General features: G+C 44.8%; 1 protein-coding gene across 1 annotated transcript in view; it reads right to left on the reverse strand.

The window, feature by feature from the left end:
- The window catches only part of LOC142582633 (brain-specific serine protease 4-like), a 48,232-nt gene that overhangs the window by 31,812 nt on the left and 761 nt on the right, over positions 1-15,659 (reverse strand). The gene's annotated exons all lie outside the window — the stretch shown is intronic.

A 15,659-nucleotide genomic window follows, 5' to 3' on the forward strand; every position in this document is an offset into this window, starting at 1 on the left:
TTTTTTCTCGGAGCCTTAATGGTTCATTATGTAGATATAAGCAGGGCAGTGCGCAAATACATACAGAAAGGAAGGCCACGTGAACAGGACATTAAAGCTTTAATCGTTCAGTCTAGCAAAAGTAAGTATGAGTTGAGTTTACCAAGACTCTTCGTGCATGCTACCGGCCGCACCGTGTTTTAGTCAAATCCCCGCCGGGACGCCGTGTAGACAGCATTTCGGGAACGCCCCGACGCGTTCGCCGTAGCAGTGAAACGAGAACGGAAGATCATTAGCAAAAAAAGAAAAGAAAAAGAAGCAAAGAAGAAGAAGAAAAAGCAAACCACCACGTATCCCGGGCAGGCGATGCACAGCGTTACGTTGAAAACCCCACCGACTCAACCGCGTCTTGCTCCTGTCGAACTCGCATTCACGTGTTAAAACACTCGGCCCAAAGGCGCCGGGCTGATTACCGAACGATTACGCGTCGCCTTTTCGAGCTAGCCGGTGCACGTGGAACTATCGCTCCAGGAAAAAGAAGCTGCGGGCACGGAGGCCCGTCACGGCCGCGTGAACGCATCGTCGAGGGCAAGTGACAATCGAGCAAAGTGTGCCACCACGCGATCCGGCCGCAGCTAGGCCAGAGGGGTGCGCGAAACGAGTTGAGCGCGCGCTTCGAGCTGACTTGTAGCGCTGCACTTCTTTCACCCGGCGCCGACGGCAAGCTGCACCCGTGTCCCGTCCGTTAGTCTTTTCGTGTCCTGTCGCAGCGTTCAGGAGGAGCTGTCGCTGCGGCCGGCAGCTGGTGCGCCGCAGTCGCATCGTCGGAGGAAGGGACGCCTACGACGGCGAGTTTCCCTGGATCGTGAGTACACCTTGGGCCTTTGTAGAAGTGATCGTTCAATATTCGTGTAGGGCTACGGGAGTCGGTGTGTGGCAGTAAGAAGAAAAGCTTATCGTATTTGGCACTCGAGAGGGGCATTGTGCTGTATACAGATGCCTTAATGGATCAACGGCTCCGCGTAAACTCTGGTCCCCCCCCCCCCCTCCGCGGTTATACAACTAAATGCTTGGGTGTCTTTGCATTACGCCCCAATCGGAAATGCAGTTGCGATCGCCTAGAATGGAATTGAATACTTTGCGCTCACGAGCTGTGGGCACTTATCTGTGGCATGTCATCGTGATTGTTGCGGCCACTGTCTCCAAGGTAAATGTATACGTGGTATCGAATCTTACATAGAAGCATATACCTTCAAAAAATGACGCTTTACCAGCTGTTGATGGGGCTTAGCTATGTACGATAACAAAAGCCGAGTTTCGCGACAACGCCTTAAGACGGCGACCGGATAGAACGACTGCAGGGCCTCTCCAGAAGCAAGCTCAAACCTATTTGCTGTATGCCTTTCTTTATTTTTTTTTGTAACGCTATAATTACTTTTTTGTTTTAATCTTGCTTGCCAACTTCTAATATATATAGAGAGAGTTGTGCACATAATAGTTTTGGGTATTAAGCGTTGGCGCCGGCGGCCATTTCAGAGTGAGCCCATGTGCGGCGGGGATGAAGCGATGCACTTTGATATCGAAAGCGGCAAAACAAACAGAGGAAAAGAGCGTGAGTGACGGCGTAAACGATTCGCTTTATCACTGTACCTCTGGTTTGACGGTTTCCGTAACGCAGCATTGAAAAAACCCGCATGGTGCAATTCAATCAGCTTTGTGCGGGCGTGGGGATTTTTACCATGCCTACGTCTGCGCAAAGTGGTGCGACAGCTCTGCAAGTCGACTACACAAACATTTCGTCAGGGTCCTCCCAAATGACGCGCGAATCGTCAGAAGTGTACGTACATCTATATGGTTTTCTACATATAAATAATGTATTAAAGGTGACAGATATCTTGTGTTGACGATTTATCGGATGTGACGACAGAAGCTGTGCTAGAAACCGCAAGAAGATATGCTCGTGTCTGCGAGTGTAAAGTAATGCGGTGCACCTTGATCCCATCGTCATAGCGCGAACAACATACTGCAAAGCGAATGAAATGGCCAGCAGAGTGCCTGCATGGTGCGGTGAGCAGGAGAAGGGTCAGCCAAACAAGCGGGTCCCTATATTAAATTTACTACGGATTGTCGTGACGTGGCTCGACACGTTTTGCGCTACGTCTAGAGTTTACTAAGCCATTTTGTAGTCAAGCCTGAAAGCAAGAACTAAATACTTTCTTTTTCTATTTTTTGGAAAATTGAATAAGTAGAGTATACCAATGAAACCAGAACGTCAATAGAGATATTGGCAGGCTTTTACGCGTTTGCCTCGGCACCTGGGAGGCGCTCGGGATAGGGAGGATCTTTACACTACACTATACTACACTATACTACACTATACTGATGGGCGACTTCAATGCCAAGGTAGGCAAGAAGCAGGCTGGAGACAACGCAGTGGGGGAATATGGCATAGGCACTAGGAATAGCAGGGGAGAGTTATTAGTAGAGTTTGCGGAACAGAATAATATGCGGATAATGAATGCCTTCTTCCGCAAGCGGGATAGCCGAAAGTGGACGTGGAGGAGCCCGAACGGCGAGACTAGAAATGAAAAAGACTTCGTACTCTGTGCTAACTCTGGCATCATACAAGACGTGGACGTGCTCAGCAAGGTGCGCTGCAGTGACCATAGGATGGTAAGAACTCGAATTAGCCTAGACAAGAGGAGGGAAAGGAAGAAACTGGTACGTAAGAAGCCGATCAATGAGTTAGCGGTAAGAGGGAAAATATAGGAATTCCGGATCAAGCTACAGAACAGGTCTTCGGCTTTAACTCAGGAAGAGGACCTTAGTGTTGAAGCAATGAACGACAATCCTGTGGGCATCATTAAGGAGTGTACAATAGAAGTCGGTGGTAACTCTGTTAGACAGGATACCAGTAAGATATATCGCAGGAGACGAAAGATCTGATCAAGAAACGCCAATGTATGAAAGCCTCTAACCGTACAGCTAGAATATAACTGGCAGAACTTTCGAAGTTAATCAACAAGCGTTAGACAGCTGACATAAGGAAGTATAATATGGATAAAATTGAACATGCTCTAAGGAACGGAGGAAGCCTAAAAGCAGTGAAGAAGAAACTAGGAAATGGCAAGAATCAGATGTATGCGTTAAGAGACAAAGCCGACAATATCATTACTAATATGGATGAGATAGTTCAAGTGGCCGAGGAGTTCTGTAGAGATTTATACAGTACCAGTGGCACCCACGACGATAGTGGAAGAGAGAATAGCCTAGAGGAATTCGAAATCCCACAGGTAACGCCGAAAGAAGTAAAGAAAGCCTTGGGAGCTATGCAAAGAGGGAAGGCAGCTGGGGAGGAACAGGTAACAGCAGATTTGTTGAAGGATGGTGGACAGATTGTTCTAGAGAAACTGGCCACCCTGTATACGCAATGCCTCATGACTTCATTATTTGAGAATGCCTGCCAAACGCACCCCAGCCCATTCTTATTCTTCTGGTTATTTCAGTCTCATGATCCGGATCCGTGGTCACTACCTGCCCTAAGTAGATGTATTCCCTTACCACTTCCAGTGCCTCGCTATCTATCGTAAACTGCTGTTCTCTTCCGAGACTGTTAAACATTACTTTAGTTTTCTGCAGATTAACTTTCAGACCAACCCTCCTGCTTTGCCTCTCCAGGTCAGTGAGCATGCATCGTAATTGGTCTCCTGAGTTACTAAGCAAGGCGATATCATCAGCGAATCGCAAGCTGCTAAGGTATTCTCCATCAACATTTATTCCCAATTCTTCCCACTCCAGGTCTCTGAATACCTCCTGTAAGCACGCTGTGAATAGCATTGGAGAGATCGCATCTTCCTGCCTGACGCCTTTCTTTATTCAGATTTTGTTGCTTTCTTTATGGAGGAATACGGTGGCTGTGGAGCCGCTATAGATATCTTCCAGTATTTTTACATATGGCTCATCTACACCCTGATTCCGTAATGCCTCCATGACTGCTGAGGTTTCGACTGAATCAGACTTTTTCGTAATCAATGAAATCTCTATATAAAGGTTGGCTATATTCCGCACATTTCTCTATCACCTGATTGATAGCGTGAATATGGTCTATTGTTGAGTAGCCTTTACGGAATCCTGCCTGGTATTTTGGTTGACAGAAGTCTAAGGTGTTCCTGATTCTATTTGCGATTACCTTCGTAAATACTTTGTAGGCAACGGACAGTAAGCTGATCGGTCTATAATTTTTGAAGTCTTTGGCGTCCACTTTCTTATGGATTAGGATTATGTGAGCGTTCTTCCAAGATTCTGGTACGTTCGAGGTCATGAGGCATTGTGTATATAGGGTGGCCAGTCTTTCTAGGACAATGTTCCCACCATCCTTCAACAAATATGCTGTTACCGGTTCCTCCCCAGCTGCCTTCCCCCTTTGCATAGCTCCCCAAGGCGTTCTTTACTTCTTCCGGCGTTACTTGTGGGATTTCAGGTTCCTCTAGACTATTCTCTCTCACGTGATCGTCGTGGGTGTTACTGGTACTGTATAAATCTCTATAGAACTCCTCAGCCACTTGAATTATCTCATCCATATTAGTAACGATATTGCCGGCTTTGTCTCTTAACGCATACATCTGATTCTTCCCTATTCCTAGTTTCTTCTTCGCTGGTTTTGGGCTTCCTCCGTACCTGAGAGCATGTTCAATTCTATCCATATGATAGTTCCTTATGTCAGCTGTCTTACGCTTGTTGATTAACTTGAAAAATTCTGCCAGTTCTATTCTAGCTGTAGGGTTAGAGGCTTTCATACATTGGCGTTTCTTGATCAGATCTTTCGTCTCCTGCGGTATACTTACTGGTCTCCTGTCTAACGGAGTCACCACCGACTTATATTGCGCACTCCCTAATGATGCCCATAAGATTATGGAGCTAGTCAAACCTTCGATGTTCAAATAGGTTGGGATGTGGTCACTACCTCGCGTTTCTAAATCCGAAAACCAGTGCATTCTTCTCGAAAGCGAACCTGAAACAAAGGTAAGGTGCAAGCAGCTACTGTACACTGATCCACGCAGATAAGTAGGGCTTCCATCATTTGACAGGCAAAATTCGCGTTCATAGGCAAAGGACACCAACGTTCCGCCTCTATAGTTCACTTTGGAGCTTCCCCATAGGTAATGGTGGGCATTAAAGTTGCCAGTGATCACCCACGGCTGGGGAGTCGATGTCAAAATTCCCAGTAAGCGCTCACAATCTAGACAGCTTGTTGGAGGTGAGTAGGATACAGGAATTGTGAACGTGGCCTTTTTCTTCTTCCCTTATACGCAAGCGCATCGATTTACCTCGTCATGAGGCACTGGGTGATAAGTCAAGTCAGGTCAAGCCACGGCGTATAAACACAACAACCTTGCTGCACTCTGCGTGGGTAGAGGACATAAATCACTCCTACCCGGACACACTGATGGGAGCTGACAGGTAGGGCTCGCCAATCACGGTAATGGGGAAGTGGTGCGTAAAGACAAACTGTCGAAAGTCGTGTGATCTCTAGAGTTATTGGGCTCCGTTTAGAGAAAGGGAACCTATACAGTAACTCTAGTCATTTCCCTAGCTTAGCGCCATCTGTGTCATGAGGGCACACGTCCGACGGAACAAGAAATTGTTACGGCATATCCGTTAAAAAGCAGTTGCGCAATTTTTGTTGACGGTGCCAAATTTATTTTGTTGGCCTGCCATTATTGTCTCTCAGCTCAACTTGATGGGGGTTTCGAGCTTTTAGCCCGGAAGGCACTGCTCTAAACCGACAGCCGTGCGGATGTTGCAGTCGAGCCCGTCTATTCAACATCATTTATTTGAGGGGCGAAGACAGCAGTGGGGTGTCGAGCGCTGGCTTATTACCAGACTCCAATCTAGTCGGCCAGCGCAACCGCACAAAAGCAGCTGAAGTGAATAATTAAGAGTTTGAGATTATGGCCAACAAGTCGCACCCAAACGCTGGAGGAAAACCCCTGGTGTACGAAAAAACCCAAGGCGAGCACAAAAGAGCACGAATGGCCCGCAGCAGAGTTGGCGGCCTTCAACACTTGGGTGCGGCTGGTGGACCCCAATCTAAAATTTTCTGTTAGAGAGTTCCAGGGAAAACACGGGGAATGTGGGAGATGGAAATTCAAGACATTGAGCGAAACGAGAACAATGTGAAAGCAGGAACTCCTGCTTTCACCTTGTTCTCGTTTTGCTCATCGTCTGTTAGAGAGTTGTAGCATAGGGGACGAGCCACACCCAAGTGATGGGGGACGCAAACTCCATTGTGGGTCTTCTGTGCTCGCTTTGGGTACTCTTGTAGGCCAGATGGTTGGCGTCCCCTAACGTAAAACTCTCTATTATGTGGTGCCGTAAACTACCTTTGATTGAGCACGTTGATCCACCATGAAACGCACTCGAAAATACCACGCCACCAGAATTCAGACAAACGATAGACAGTCGAAACTACACAGCGTGTGAGGGTGGCGTATAGTAGCAAACTTTACGAGCGCATCTGTCTGATGTTAGGCTTCACTGTGTTCGCCGCGGCGATGAATGAAACGGATGCCAAGCGCCTGAGACTGGACGTGCCTAATCGTCAAGCTCGTCAACATGAAAAGACTTGTCCGTCAGGTGTGTGCGACGCGATTATGCACCAGCGCAAATCCTATTCTCCTTTGTCCAACATTCAACCCCTCTACGCCAGGGAGTGGTTTCTCTCATCATTCCTCTGTGTGGGTTGACCAGTGTGTTGACCCGACGTGGCCTACGCCCACCACCTGTACGCCAGGGAGTGGTTTCTACCCGAATTCCTCTGTGTGGGCTGGCCAGTGTGCTGACAAAGCCCTCTACCAGGCAGCAAGACAGAATGAGGTTGTCCGGATCATCGCTACTGGATACTACGTTGGTCCGGATGGTGTAGCGTATAAGAAGGCCAGCGAGACGCCACGTGGACGGCTCTGCCTTTGCGTGCAGGAGAATGCACGCCTAACGTTTCTGTATTTTTGCCTTGCAGCGCACGGCTCACCTGTAATGAGATATTGGACTTCTGTTATTGTTTTTACATCACCTAGTCTTAGCTGCCCAGCGCCGTCCGACGGTTAACCCGCTTCGAGCTGTAAGGAGACGCTGTTGAAGGTCACCGAAACCCCATCCCATAACAACCGGTACCAGCCCGTAACAACTGGTGGCAATCTTAAAAGCTTTTTTTTTTTTTTAGCGGGTGCTGAAAGGAGGTTTTTATTCTTAACAACGTGAGAGAGAAAGTTCTCTTTTCTTTCATTGCGAAACCTAAAAAAACTGCTTAGGAATTTTATTTTGTTTGAATGAGATAGTTTAACTTGTTTTCAACTAAAAAAAAGGTTTTTCTTTAACAGTGTTTGTTCCCTCCTTACCAAGTCGCGTTTCAGTGGCAGCTGCAGTAATTGTTACTGCTGATGTCACTGACAATTAGGTCTGGACCTCTTTTCGCCCGAAGCTTCGTGACCCATTTGAACCGACTTTGCCTTCTCAATAAGGCATCGCTTGCTGAAAAAAAATGGCAGAAAATAAGTGTTCAGCCTGGTTGATTACGCTCCTATCTTAGATGTTCTCTAAATGAGTCAAGATAACATTCTGAATATCAAATGCACTATCACTGTCAAGTGAAATGCCAAAAGTGCAGCTTCTTCCCGAAGCATAACTGAAGGTGCGCACCGTTGACCACTCACCCTTGTCCACATGTACGCGCATGTATATATATAGTTGGCAGGGAAAGTGCGGCGCTGCTCACCCTATTGCGACAATGTCGTCTGTATTATTTTGTTCAATGCTTGTTTTCTGACCCGAATCGCTGCAGCGCCATTCCCATGCTGCAAATATATGTCTTTAGCGTGTTCTTAAGAAACTTTTGCCGCTGCAAGTTGGAATCAGCTAGCGCAAGACTTGGGTAATAGATGTTCGCTGGGAATGTCCTATGTATTGAGTAGCAGACGTAAAAGTAGGCCGATTATGATAGACACTTTGCGTACCGCTTTTGAGATCTCGCGGCATGCGCCGCATTATCTCGGAGGGCATGATTTGCTGCGAACAGTTCGTACAACTGAAACTAGGCGGTGCCATCTGCCTAAACCGCGCTTCTCGACATTTGTGGTTTTGTGCGGAGCAAATAATTCGTTCACTGCAGTTGTACGTGGGCAATATGTACAGGAGGCTGTCAGCTGCAGCACGAGGCAAACGCTAAGAAAAAGCGGCATGTCGAAGTAAGCACAGACGGCGTCATTAGTAGCAAAAACCATGAATTACAGAACACAGAGCTTCCGCAAAAACAAAAGGCTCTGCGCTTTCACGAGGAAACCTTCTCCTTTTCGTGCACTCCCGAAGCCGCCTCTCGTTCCGGAGTAGCAATTTGCGAGGAAGTGTCGCGCATTCTTCTCACATTTCTACGAGAGACTGGTCTGGCGTGATGTTCGCATATTTTGCGGGGAGAGAGAGACGCTCAGGCCGAGCAGTTGCTTGCCCGGTCAGCCAAAATATTCCCTCCTGTAGCAACAACATCATCACTACCGCCAACAGAGCACGGAGCTTGCCTCGGAGAAAAGGTCGCGGTCATGTACTACATCAAAACTCTGTGTGCGTGGCCGGGTTTTACGAACAGAATCACGCCACTCTGTACAAACAAAATCCTCCAGCAACGCTGGATCGCGTTCTCTTAAAGAAATTGCTTTGATTTCGGCGTATACAGATACTGCGACGAACTGTAATTAAATTGCGGCTTACAATATAATTGAGCGATTGGCACGAAGGCCATAGGAACTGCAGTATATGCTGAAGCACATCGCTTTACTAATGAAACTTTGCTCGAGTTTATGCTAATGATCAGCGAATTGCGCCCTAACGTCCGCGAAATGCGTATAGCCTTATTCAGTTTGCCGTAACTGTGGCGGCGGCGCCCGTTAGTATACTTTTCGTGAAATGCTCCGAATCGTGCATCAGCGCGTGTGATGATTTTTGAAATGAACTTCACTCACATGCTTCTCATGGTTGCAACCATAGCAGCAGTGCCTTTCAACAGATAAGTCCATAATACACGATAACACGCAGTGAAGCTTTAGGGATTATACCCGTATACGCTATCGCCGAGGAAAATACCGCACTAGCGCGAAATGGCGCAGTGCAGCCGCTGCATTGCCCGTTCACCGCTTCTGCACTCGTGACGTCTTCTATGTCATGGCGCAAACACGGGTACCAGGCACGAGAAGATTTAGAGGATTACATCTGCCGAAGGCGATCAAACGTGAAAAAGACAAAGTAATGCGTCGTGCGCTCCGTGATCTATGCTTCAACTCAAATCGCTTCAGATAGAGTTCGAACGTGTATTCAGGAACACGCCGGTTCGAGGCAGCATTATGCAGTGCAGCAGACCTCATAGTTTGACACATTTTCTTTCGGGAAAGTCCTCAACAAATCGAAATTTTTGGCACTCCAATCTTGATCTAATGGAATTCACAAAGAACAACACCTTTTTTGTGTACGTTAGCGTACGAAACTCAGTTCTCAGAATATAGGAAAATCGCAACATGGGGACACGGAAGTTGTGTTTCGCAGTATTTAATTTTTTCCCCCACCATTTCCTTGCGTATCACGTATTGTCTAGATATTTTGCAATAAATCTTTGTCCTTCGTGTTTCAAAACGAACCTTTGTGGCAGAAAAGAGATTTAAGCCTACTTCCGATCCAATGTTCAATCAGAAATTTACGCAGCAACAATGTACGCTATGTGTTGTACAGTATTCGGCCACTGTTGGAGGAAACATCTAACGAGTAGTGAAGCCAGCATAACTACAGTATCTCAACGTCCTTGCAGGAAAGAAGTGACTGATATATCTACATTGTCAAATAAACTCACACTCACCAAAGAAAATAAAACATATAATGATGTTTTGAGACCGCTACGGGTCCCTTCTTCACAATGAAGATGAGCCCAAGAAGGGGTGATTATTTATATCTTATGTGCCGCAGAGTGCGCATGTATATCTCGAGGAGATTACCCCGTGTACGGCTAATCGCATGTCTAGTCGCTTGAATATGTAAATATTTCAAACGTAGTCTTGAAGATAGGCGTTTCTCTGTCTACATATATCTACATCTATACATAATATGTTCATGGTGGTTATGTATTCCGTACTTCAGAGATAATCCTTTATAAGATATAAGATAAGATATAAGATATAAGATAAGATAAGATAAGCCTGTATATATATATATATATATATATATATATATATATATATATATATATATATATATATATAATATATATAATATATAAAGGCTATCCACGTCGACCTTCCAATAGTGCCCGCACATTGATTGATGGGGGTGCTCTGTTCTTCGCTCTGAAAGACGTGCGCTGAGCTAGCCTGAGTTGCTCACAAGATTTGTCCTTGCGTTCTCTGTTTCCACCAAAAGCGCTTCCAATGTTTTTGAAAACTACAGTACTTAATGAGTGTGCGTATGTGTGTCCATGGGCGTACAGTCGAGTGCAAAAGTGGAGACCATGGCATATGCAAAAAAAAAAAAGAAGAAGAAGATATCTAGTGCAGCCGCGCAGCGTGAAATTGTGTAAAAGCATAGCACTGGTCAAGCTCGTGGGCAGTACACTTGATTTCAGCCTTTATGTCTAGGCTGAGAAGAAAAAAGGAAATTTAGCGGCAACTCTGGTCCTGAAACTATTGCACTCGACTGCATGTGTCGTCTGTGTGCTTTTGATCAGTGAATGTGTTTACCACCTTTCTCACCCAACGCCTGGAGTTGCATTCAGTGCCGCCAACCTGGCAAGCGTCTCAGCTTTTCTTTGACGGGCCCCTGCCCATGTCGGGCCATTTTGAGTTGACAAGCGCAGTTCATACAATGCACACTAAATATCCTGTCTGTGCCACGGAAAGAGCTTAGATTTCGAATCAAACGCCGTTAGCCCTTTTCGCGGACACCGTGCTCCCAGCTGAAGAGTCGACGTCAGTCGCACAAGTACCCCTACGTAATTCGCAGTCGCGTCAGAAACACGTGGCTTTGAGAAATATTCGAAGTAACAGCAATTTTGAATTAGGAAGGAACAGCGCCAACTAAGACGATCATAAGTGGGGAGAACGACACAAGACAAGCGCACCATCTAGCCCAAATGAATGTTGTCCTAACAGCAATTGTTTGTTTTGTCTGTTGCCTCGACAGATGAATTAAAGTTTAGGTAAACACTAAAACGTACACCGTCTGTGTGCCTGTTTTACTTCGTACCTTAGCGAAATAGACGTATACTTCATTTTTGTCTGCGTGTCCACACGTTGTGCAGTCGCGCGCGCAGACAACGAACCTATTATCTACAATATTCCCACGCTCGATAATTCCCTGTGATCTGCTCGCGTCTAACCTAAGTGCTCATGTGGCACTGACTTATCATACCGCATGTCTTGTACCTGCGGTACAACGACATGGTGTATCGCGGTAAAAAATCCATGAGTCAGGCAAGCTTCTCCAAACGTGCGCGCACTGAGGAATTCATTTCGCCGAAGCAGCCAAAAAACAACACAGATGTTCTCGTGCGAAACTTGCAATATGGTGGATAGAAGGAAACCAAACAAACGCAGCAGCTCGCGGGATCGCGCGCGAGACCGTCACCGGAAGTGCGCTGTGCAGCAAAAACGCAATAAGAAAGAAAAATGGCAGAGAAAATGATGTGCACGCAACGCGATCCTCCTGCCCTGGTAGAAGAGAACGCAGGGAAGGAATTTTGCTTGCGGAGGTTAGAAGGGAGCAAGTGCGAGCGTGTCTACGTTTGCAGTGAAGCTTGCCTCTTGAAATCCCGGTTACGCCACATATCAAATATTTCTATTTCTGGTAATAATGAACCAATTTAAAAAATTATTACAATAGAATGCTCCCTAGAGGACACGTAACAATTTCCAGCGTATGACCGAAATTTGCTATGTTGTCTGGTAAGGAGCAATTAAAAAACTTGTCTCTCTCTCTCTCCCTCTACATATTTCGTCTGATACGCACATGCAAGGCGCTACCGCTCCCGAGATGGAACCGCGTGCCTTACTTTGTAAGGGTTCTTTTCGCCCGATTATACATTTTTTTCTTGTCATTTGTCTCTCCGAGTGGCTAATGTCGGCTACAGCGAAGTGCGGGCTTTGTACAGGCCTATTACTCAGAACAAAAGGAATATAAAATTAAGAAAAATCGTATTACATTAAAGTACTGTCGCAAGCGGCATTCTTTTCGTAGTTCCTTTACGTGCTCTACAAGAAATTCTTTGAGTCTTTCTCAAGGTACCCTCCAAACGCACTAAATGAAGCACATGCATATTCTTGAAATAGCATCCTGTCGATTTACCTTCTTATTATATGATGTAGTCTCCTGTAGTACCTGCTCTATCAATCGCATTAATTCTAGCATACATCGACGTTATATGCGACTCGTACCAGTTGCTTTCTTTCTTGTCATTGTTCAGTACTTGAAACTACGATAAATGATGCTGACGTCTTGAAACACAGTTTTAGGCGTACAGTATATTCACTTATTTTATGCGAAACCTTCGGTAGCTACAACTGGGCGTTGGCATTAGATAATTTATGAGTTGAGTCCATTTTCTCGTTTGTTATCTTGTTGCGATTGTTCTTTTAAGACTGCTGTTACCCAGACCTTATGCCTTGCTGTAAAAAAAAAAGATAGAAAAAACAAACAAAGAGTGCATGAAGCAAGTGCAAAAATGCCCTTCGTTATTTAATCACATGTAGTTTTCGTGTTCTCGACATCGCTATGACTGTGGTTTACTGACTTGCTCCCCGGTTAATTGAGTGATTACGTGTTTTGCAGGTATCGCTCAGAATAAATGGGCAACATGAATGCGGTGGCACAATTATTGGAAAGCGATGGATACTTACAGCCGCGCATTGTCTGCAAAGGTAAGTTATCTTCATGAAAGCTTTCTTCAACGGTAATTTCAGGTGACCAGAAAAAATGCACTCATATGAAATGTACACTATGCACCCACCGAATTTTCGCCTGGTTGTGTAATGCCCTAGAAAGTAATAAAAAAACTCAACTTGGTTAATTTTTTATTTAGAGCACTCCATTAATATTTCTCAAACAAGAAACGATATGTCAGAATAATTTAACTAAGGCAATCACACCAAAATGAGATGTTCAAATCGAGTGTATTATCGTTGTATTGGTGGTTCACGAGGAGAACGGTCTTTATTGCGGTACCAAATTAAAAACGTTACGTCATGCTAGAGAAATATACTATAGATGTCTAAAACAATAGATATGCTCTATACCTAATAGCAGGAAGATATCTGGAATCTAAACCGAAAAAGAAAAATAAAGAATTGGGAACCTCGTCTAGCTGAACATGCTTCCCGGCGCGAACGATAACCTCCAAGTCAGCGTAGTGTTTATAACAATTCTAAATTTGTGTTGCATTAGAAGAGGAAAAAAAATCCGAAGAACAATAGACCGTCCATGAGCTTTACTTTTATAAAACAGCATTTTCTTTTAGAACTCTGTGTGTAAAATCTTTGTGTAAAATCTGGGAACGCATATGCCAGAAGTGACCCTCCGAGTTCGTTTCAAGTGTGTGTGTCGTGCGAAATGACCAGCTCCCATTGGTAAATTGCAATATGTGCCTTGTAATAAACAGTAAAAATAATTAGTAGCGTTTTCATAGTTGGTAGATGATGCAATTATCGTGGAAGTAATGCCTGCCTCTACCAGTAATGTAGTTCAATAAGTACAGCTGTGCTATGTGCAGCAGGCGACTTTAAAGATTATCTTAAATTAAACCGCTATATATATATATATATATATATATATATATATATATATATATATATATATATATATATATATATATATATATATATATATATGGCAAACCTTTAATGTTCTTGCAATGGCGCCAGTATCCGTTTTCGCTGAAACTGCCAAATCCGGGTTGTGAAACGCCGTCGGACTTCTCCTCGATTTCTCTAATGGTTCCGACGCCGATTGCGACTGCGGCTTTGATGGGGATCTTGTCACGAAACACATCGTGCAATCAGCCGACTTTTTTTTTTTTTACCATTTATCACGTTCTCTCTCCAAGCGGACGGGTACTGTTTTCAAGCGCCGCCTCCTCGTCAACGATGGCGCGTATGCAGCTACTGCTTATGCTTACGATGTATGCTGTTGTGTTTATGCTGTTTTATGCTGTAAAACAAGTGATGCGCGGTTGGTCTATGAAATAATCAAATGACGGCATGTAGTATGGAACATCTTTTTGCATTTTTTTCTTGCGTTATATAAAGTGAAGAAGTAAAGCGTGACCTACAAAAAAAATTTCATATCCACTACCGTCACAAAGATAAGTGCTTAGCAGTTTTCAAAGAAATCGAATATACTAGTGTACTACTGTAATTGTCTTTAGTCTGCATTAAAAAAAAACACAGAGCTATTGGCAAACAATGCACAGTGCTCCTAAACTACACCACCATCTCGCACGCAGGAAGTGGCAGTAGAAGTCAATGATGTTGCCTTGAGACTAATTAAAGAAAGAAAGGATACTATACCGCGTGTATATATATATACGCGATACAGTATCGTTCGTTCTTTTTTTTTTCTTGTCTTTAGATATCCTTGTCATTGTTCATTTATGCCCCAAAACAACACAGCAACACAGAGGCCGACGCAACTGAAGAGCTATGAGAGACGTCATATTAGAAAAGTCCGAAGTTATTTTGGCCACCTGGAGCTTTCTTTTTTAAACGTGCACCGCAGCGTGTAACGTGCACCCAAAGAACGGTACACGATTGTTTATTGCCTACCTCCCACCTCGAAACGCGGCTGGATGCCGCGCCTAGGAATGACCACCTCGTACTGAAAAGCTGAAAGCAATATATGCGTTCAGCCGTTATGGCAGGCGGATGCATTCCCAGGATTACCGTGAAGCTTATCAAAAGCAGAAACAGGGAATGAAGTGCTTGCGAAAAACAAACATAGGAACGTGTCCTCTTTGAGGCTATAATACTGTTCCTACATGCGAAAAACACAAGTCCTGGCTTCGCTGCACGGAGGCCTGCGTGAGGACAAAAAAGTTACGCAGCTTGATGGTTTTCATGCAGCCCGTTCCCGCACTAGCGAGCCAAGAGAACTTGTTTGCGTGTACTTAGCAGACCAGGTATAACATATTTTAATGAGCTATAGCATATTCTAATCTACATTGAGCATTGTGCATTCCAAGCTGCTATAAACGTTTTCATACGTGGCTTCCATGGGCTGACTGACGTGTCGGCAATCAGAGAAGAATACAAAATTTTAAAGGTATACGCATTTTAATATGTAATTACCATAACGTAAGATAAAAAGACTCATTAATATTGTGAGGGAACAACCCTACATTGCTACACATTTCGCTGATGTGTATGAGTGTTAGGCTTGTTAGTCATGATTCGCAAACAGAATTTTTAGCGTTCAGCAATCATCACTGTCGCTGCATCCGTGGTTCCTCCATGTAGATGAAGCGCGAAGCAACAACAGAAGGACAAAGCATGGACATATGGCCAACGGTTTGCTTCGTTTCAACTGGACGGCGGTGCACTTGTCAGCGCCTTCAACTTAGCTAAAAGTTCGACCGCGGATTTCTTTCTGCATGATGCAGACAC

The sequence above is a fragment of the Dermacentor variabilis genome, chromosome 5 (genome assembly GCF_050947875.1).
Source record: "Dermacentor variabilis isolate Ectoservices chromosome 5, ASM5094787v1, whole genome shotgun sequence".
NCBI classification, from domain to species: domain Eukaryota; kingdom Metazoa; phylum Arthropoda; class Arachnida; order Ixodida; family Ixodidae; genus Dermacentor; species Dermacentor variabilis.